At 36.8% G+C, this 7710-nt stretch overlaps 1 pseudogene; it reads left to right on the forward strand.

The window, feature by feature from the left end:
- The first annotated feature begins 6151 nt into the window (after nucleotides 1-6151).
- LOC141511436 (small ribosomal subunit protein uS9-like) lies at nucleotides 6152-6580 on the forward strand (annotated as a pseudogene).
- Nucleotides 6581-7710: the final 1130 nt, after the last annotated feature.

The raw sequence follows: 7710 nt of genomic DNA on the forward strand, positions 1-7710 counted from the left end.
TACCACAAAGAAATTCTGGGAGAGACAGTTTTGGGGAGACAGACTGAAAGGAGGAATCTGGGACTATATATAAGATAAGAAGCACAAAAGCAGTGATGGAAGGAAGGGGCTTATTCAGCTCCCCAGCTGTTTCTAATAAGCTGAGCTAGAGAGAAGCAGTATCTAAAGAGGCAATGGGCAATGGGATTAGAAACCAAATTGCAACAAAAAGGGGAAAGAATGTGTACCTCTACAGTCACATAGGAACAAAAATTTAGAATAAAGTTCTCAGTCATAATCACATTTTTAAGTATTAAGAGAAATTCTGAAAGATTTATGCTTTCTCCACCTTCTCCTCTCAGTGAATGTCCAATTATATACTCTTTTCTTGTTTTCTTTTATTTTTGATTTTTTCTTCCTTATTTTGCTTTATTTTTAAAATTAGTATTGAAATTTTGTACTGACTGTCTGAATAATTAGCCTATGAGTAAAGTAGATTGAAAGAATCCAAAGGTGAACTAGAAATATTCAAAATTTAAATTAAGGCAATATTAGCAATTTTCTTAACTGAAGACTGTTAACAGTTAAATTTTTTTAATAAATTTTCTCCTTAAATAAACTTTACAAAATAGCAAAGAAAGGAACCATGAGGGTCTAAAGGTCAATATATTGCCCATAGTTTAAAAGTAGTCTATATGTTATAAATGCATGTGTACATCTAATGACATCTCCAAATGCTAAGGGAAAGGGGTGAAGGAGTCAAAGTCTCAAGTACCAGGGACAGCTAGGTGATGCACCAGCCCTGGAGTCAAAAGGACCTGAGTTCAAATTTAACTTCAGACACTTAATAATTACCTAACTGTGTGGCCTTGGACAAGTCACTGAACCCCATTGCCTTGCCCCCCCCAAAAAAATTATATATATATTATTGTTTCACCTCTATCAAAGGTTCATTTTTTCCCTACTACTGTACTATATATGATAGTGAAAGATAACTCTTGTTTATAATTTTTTTTTTATTTTTGGTATGCCATACTATGAATTTGTCTTTTCCTTTATCATAGCTGCTACATAATCTTATACATAATCCTGTCTGTGGTTCCTTGGTACTTGGCCTCATTCTTCTTGACTGCTTGAAAAATATTTTATTTGTCTTGAATAAGGATAGATAGATAGATAGATAGATAGATAGATAGATAGATAGATAGATAGATCTGTGATTTCATTGTCATAGGGCACTACCAGGTAAGCGATCTCCTCTACCAGTGCAGGTCAGCACCTTCTCTATAACAGTCTTAAAGATTTACCCATATCATTGAGAAGTTAAATGATTTACACATTGTCAATATAAGGCAAAGGTGAGACTTTGTACCAGAACCAGGCTCTGGTTCCTCTCAAATTCTTGAAGAAGATGTTAGTGCCAGGTGCTGTTTTTCATTGAAGTACTGGTTATTTATTGCTGTATTGGGGATATATTATGTCCACAGTATAGTCATGATTACATTTCTTACTATCATTCTGAGTAGGGTGACCAGGTTTAGGCATCCTTTCATAATACCTCTCTCCAGAAGTCTTGACTGGGGATCACAAGATGGATATGGAACCATGAGTGATCCTGGAACCCTCTGCCACATTCTCTTAGCTTTAGCTTCTGTTTCCTAAGATCCAGGGATATTAGAACAGCAGTCTTATACTGGCTTCAAGTTTCATCTGCTTAGTTCTATAACTTTGCAAAGTCACCTAGACAGACATGGCACACCTTTGGACTGTGAAAAGAAGAAATCAAGGTCATTAGAAAACTGATGATTTGACATAAAGTCAGGATGGTAGAGGATCTAAGAAGGCTGCGTTGATAAGGAATTAAAAAAAGAAATAGAAGACTTATCAGAAAGTGTGAGAATTAGAAGTTATTGATTCATGGGAATAGGAAGTACAGTTGTATGGAAAGATGTGATATAAGTAAGATATAATCATTTCTGTGGATGCCTGGATGTCTATGGTAGTGAAAAGAGATAAATCTTGGAAGTTGGGTATGTTAATAAACTGAGCATCTAGTTTGAAGAAACATTGATTTATACAAAGAAAGACCTGAAAGTCAGTAGATTACTATCTGGACTAGATGATAAAATTTATAGCATGAAAAAGTCTGCTAACGGATAGCAGCAGAGATGCAACCACAAATGATAGTAAGAAAGAATGCCTATTGGTTTCCTCCTGTTCCACTGAGTTGCTATATGTGGGTGGCAGGGATATTGGGGAGGATAGAAAATATTAGAGGAAGAATATCCAAGACTTATTAGTAACTTAATAAGTATTTCTCTAAATTATTTTTTCTTTTTTTTAAGATTTTGCAAGGCAATGGGGTTAAGTGGCTTGCCCAAGGCCACATGACTAGGTAATTATTAAGTGTCTGAGGCCAGATTTGAACTCAGGTACTCCTGACTCCAAGGCCAGTGCTCTATCCACTGTGCCACCTAGTCACCCCTTCTCTAAATTATTTTACAAATATAATAAACCCACATAAATCATCAACATTTCTATATAAGAGCAACAAAGTCCAAGAGCAAGAGATAGAAAAGAGAAATTCCATTGAAGCAACTACAAATAACATTAATATTGAAAATCTACCTCCCAAGACAAACTCAAAAACTGTATGAACACAATTACAAAGTACTTCTCACCCAAATAAAGTCAGATCTAAATAATATGAAAATGTCAATTGCTCCATGATTAGGTCAAGCCAATATAATAAAAATGACAATCTACCCAAGATAAATTGCTAATTCAGTGCCATACCAATCAAACCAACAGATAACTACTTTACTGAGCTAGAAAAAAATAGTAGCAAAATTCATCTGGAGCAACAAAAGGTCAAGAATAGGAAGGGAACTGATGAAGGAAAAATGGTGACCTAGCTCTACCAGATTTAAAACTATACAAAAAAGTGGTAGTCATCAAAACTGCCCAGTACTGGTTAAGAAAAAAAAAATGAATCTGTGGAATAGGATAGGTTCAAGAGAAACCATAGTAAGTTACTACAGCAATTTACTGTTTGACAAACTGCAAAACATCAGTCTCTAAGATAAGAACTCACTATTTGACAAAAATTGTTGGGAAAACTGGGAAATTGTATGGCAAAAATTAGGCTAAGAACCATATCTCATATCCTATAGCAAAATAAACTCAAATGACTACAGGATTTATACATAAAGGGCAACACTATATATATAAATTAATAGCCCAAGAAGTATTCTATCTATCAGATCTATGGAAAGGGGATATATTTATGACCAAACAAGAATTAGAGTACTTTAAAAGTTGCAAAGTAAATGATTTTGACTACATTAAATTAAAAAGTTATTGCATTAATAAAATCCATGCTGCTAAAATTAGAAGGAAAGCAGAAAGCTGGGAAACAATCTTCATAACTAGGAATTCTGATAAATGTCTCAATTCTAAAATATATAGAGAATTGCATCAAATCATTAAGATTACAAGTCATTTCCCAATTGATAAATGGTCAAAGGAAATAACTAGACAGTTTTCAAATACACTCTTAAAGCTATATGTAACCTATGAAAAAATGCTCCAAATCATTATTGAATACAGAAATGCACATTAAAACAGCAATGAAAATGAGAAAAAGGAAAAAATATCTATGTTGGAGAGGTTGTGGGATGATTGGGACAATAATGCTTTGCTGGTAGAGTTGTGAACAGATCCAACCATTCTGGAGAGCAATATAGAACTATGCCCAAAGAGCAATAATACTATTCATATCCTTTGCCCGAGAAATTCCAATTCTAGGTCTATAACCAGAAGAAATAATAAAAAAAAATTTGAAAATATTCATAGCAGCTCTTTTTGTAGTGGCAAAGAATTGGAAATTAAAGGGATGCCCATCAATTAGGGAATGCCTAAACAAGTTATGATACATGAATACTATGGAATATTATTGTTCTATAAGAAACTATAAATGGTTGGACTCTAGAGAAGCATGGCCTTACGTATGGGATCTGATGCTGAGAGAAGGGAGCAGAACCAAGAGAACAGTGTACACATTAACAATAACATTGTGAGATGAACAACCTTGTTGGAAGCAGCTCCTCTCAGCAGTTCAAAGAGCTATGACAATCATATCAGACTGGCTATGGACAATGTTATCCCCATACAAAAGAAGAAAAACAAAACAAAAAACAACCCTTCAGAATCTAATGAACACTTTTTAAAAATTATTTCTTAAATATCTCTCTCCCTTAATCCTAATTCCTAATACCAGATATGATTAATCTATAAACATGCTTATAAAAATATGTATGTACAATGCTAAGCTGTTTGTCACTGAGGAGAGGGGGATGGGAAGGGAGGGTGGAAGGAAATTTTGCAGCTTAAAAATATACATATCCAATTGGATGAAAAATAAATAAATAAATTAAATATGTGGAAAGAAAAACAAGTATATTGGTGATGATGATGTTTGATCTTCCCTCTCTAAGAAGACCATAACATCAGGGAGGTAATAGCATGACATGCACATGAATTGAATTTGAGTGCAGGGTGCTGTGCTAAGTCAACGGGCTCACTTTCCCTTTCAGAATCATTTGGATACAGTGACCAAATATGAATCAGTTCAACTGGAGATAGCTCTGAATGCAAGTTAATCAATCAGAGTTAAGTGACTTTCCCAAGGTCACAGGGTTAGTATGTATCTGAGGCCACATTTGAACTCAGGTCCTTCTGACTTTAATGCTGGTTCTCTAGCCACTGAGTCATCTAGCTGACCTAAAAAATATATTGCTATATAATATATATATATATATATATATATATATATGTAATATATGAAGAATATATTCTAATGGCATAGTTCTTTAAAAGAAATATTACATTATTGATAAAAATAATTTTAAAAGAAAAAAATGCATTCTTGGTCATCTTGTAAATCTGAGAAACAATTCCAAATAAAATCATAAACAAAGTATGGACAATTGTAGGGATATATAATGAATATCAATAAGCTGCAAGATATTTGGAATATGTACCCATAATGTGATAAAAAAATATGACATCCAGACTTCTGGCCAATATGGCAGAGAAAAGATAGGCACTGTGTTAAGGTCTCCTGATCTTCCTTCATATATAATATGAAATAAACTTCTTAACAGAAATTTGATTGCCAAAACCCAGAAAAAGAAGCTAGGAGAAGAACATCCAGGAACAAAATCTGTCTTTAGGAATTGTGGGTGATCTTGGGGCAAAGAGCAGAGAGCCAGTGGGGGCAGGGTGAGAGTGGGTCTAACCTAGGATCAGCCAATGAGGTGTTGACTGAGGGAGCCACCATCCAAGAGCCAACTGGGGCACGGAGGATTTGAGTGTGGGACTCACAGTCTGGGGCACTCTGGCAGAGCTGGAGGGTGTGGAGAGTTACAAAGTGTGGCTGGACATCCACAGGGCTCCTTTGGTCTGAAGGACCTCAGACTCCATATATTCATTTCAGCTGAGCCCTGTTAACAGAAAAACAGTAATAGCCACCCCCACCCCCAGCTCAGGGGTGGACAGCAGAGCTCCCTCAGCTGAATAGGGAATTAATTACCTTGCCCCAGGGCACAGCCCACATTGTTCAAGCATAAAAGTATCCAGCAGCACCACCAACCTCCTCCAGGCCAAGGGAGAGGACCTCAAATCAAGGTCAAGGACACTCCAGAGAAAGTAATCAGCACCCCCTACTGGCTGGCCCACTTGGAGCTACTAAACCCAGTGAGCAAAGCCTCTAGCACCATCTACTGGCCAGTCCACTTGGAGTTGCTCTGGGTGAGCAAAGCATCTAAGGACCTCAACACCAACACTCTGTGAACCAGTCACTCCCCTAACACAAGATCTTAGGAAAATGAAGAAAGGCCAGTAGAAAGGGGAGTCAGTAGAAAACTATCTAGAAGGTAAAGACCCTAACTCAGAGAGATCTAGAATCTCTGAGGAGAATATGATTTGGTCTCCAGCCTAGAAAGACTTCCTTGAAGAAAATGAGAAAGAGTTAAGAAAACAAATCCTTGGGCCCTATTGTGCTTCAGCACTGTGCAGGTGAGGAGCTCTCTTATCTGGCTTCTGTTGCAGCTGCCACCTCCACTGCCACCACCACCTCCAGCCTGGCACTGAGCCTGTACCTCCCATCAGCAGCATGCCATCCAAGGGCTCACTCAAGTCCAACCAGGATTTCAGGCAAAAGACAACCACCACTGCAGTGACCTAATGCAAGAGAGGCAATAGGTTGATGAAGGTGAATGATCCACTGAAAACCACACTACAGTATAAGCTCTTGGAGCCTGTGCTCCTGCTAAACAAGAAATGTTTTACTGGCATAGATATCTTCATGCCTGTGAAAGGAGGAGGACATATTGCCCAGATTTATGCTATCCAGCAGTCTATCCCCAAAGCCCTAGTGGCCTATTACCAGAAATATGTGGATGAGGCCTCCAAGAAGGAAATAAAGAATATCCTCAACCAGTATGACCAAACTCTTCTGGTGGCTGACCCTTGACACTGCAACTCCAAGAAGTTTGGTGGAACTGGGACCCAGGCTCGCTACCAGAAATCCTATCAATAAGGCAACTGGTAGGATTGTGGGGCTTTTTGCAATAAATTTGGTATATGACCTTTTGAGGTTTGAAAAAAAACAAATCCTTGGAAAATACAATTGTACAAATGCAAAAAAGAAAAAAATTCTCTCAAAAACCTTAATGGGTCAAATGGAAAATCCCTCCTAAAATAGAATTGACCAATTGGAAAAGGAGTTGCAAAAGGTAAATGAAGAAAATTATTCTCTAAAATAAAAATGGAGTTTGGGGAAATTGATGTCTTCATGAGGCAACAAGAATATGTTAAACAAAACCAAAAAATCAAAAAAATAGAAGAAAATGTAAAATATCTCATCAGCAAAACCACTGACCTCAAGACTAGAACCAAGAGAGACAACATAAGAATAACTGGGCTCCTTGAAAATATTGAAGAGGGAAAAAAAGCCTAAACTTAATATTACAGGATTTAGTGACTGAAAATTTGCCCTGAAATCTTGGAACCAGAGGGCAAAATAGTTATTAAAAGAATACATCAATCCCCTCCAGAAAGGGATTCCAAAATGAAAACACCAAGGAATATTGTGGCCAAATTCCAGAACTACAAGATAAAAAAGAAAATCCAGCAAGCAGCTAGAAAGAAGCAATTTAGATACTAAGGAGCCACAGTAAGGATTACACAGGACCTGGCTGCATCAACATTAAGGGATTGAAGGGCCAGGAATGTGATATTCTGAAAATCAAGGGAGCATGGAATGTAGCCAAGAATTCACTATCCAGCAAAATTGAGCCTTTTCTTTCAGGGGAAAAGATTGACATTTAGTGAAATGGGAGACGTCCAACTTTTCCTGATGAAAAGACTAGAACTTAATAGTAAATTTGAACTTCAAACAGGAGACTCAAGAGACACATGAAAAGATTTAAAAAAGGTGGGGGGTGGGGGTAAAAGAAAAAAACTGCTATCCAATGAGATGAAACTGGTTATATCCCTACCTGGGAGAAAATAAGTCCCAAGAATTATAAATCTATTAGATAGAATATGTTTAGCCAGAAGTTATGGACACACATGACTTTTCTGTGACTCAAATAGAATGATTTAAAAACAGTAACTCCTTAAAAAGGGATAAAGTAAAGAGATAGGAGGATGAAGGAGACTGAATGG

Source organism: Macrotis lagotis, chromosome 2 (genome assembly GCF_037893015.1).
Source record: "Macrotis lagotis isolate mMagLag1 chromosome 2, bilby.v1.9.chrom.fasta, whole genome shotgun sequence".
NCBI lineage: Eukaryota > Metazoa > Chordata > Mammalia > Peramelemorphia > Peramelidae > Macrotis > Macrotis lagotis.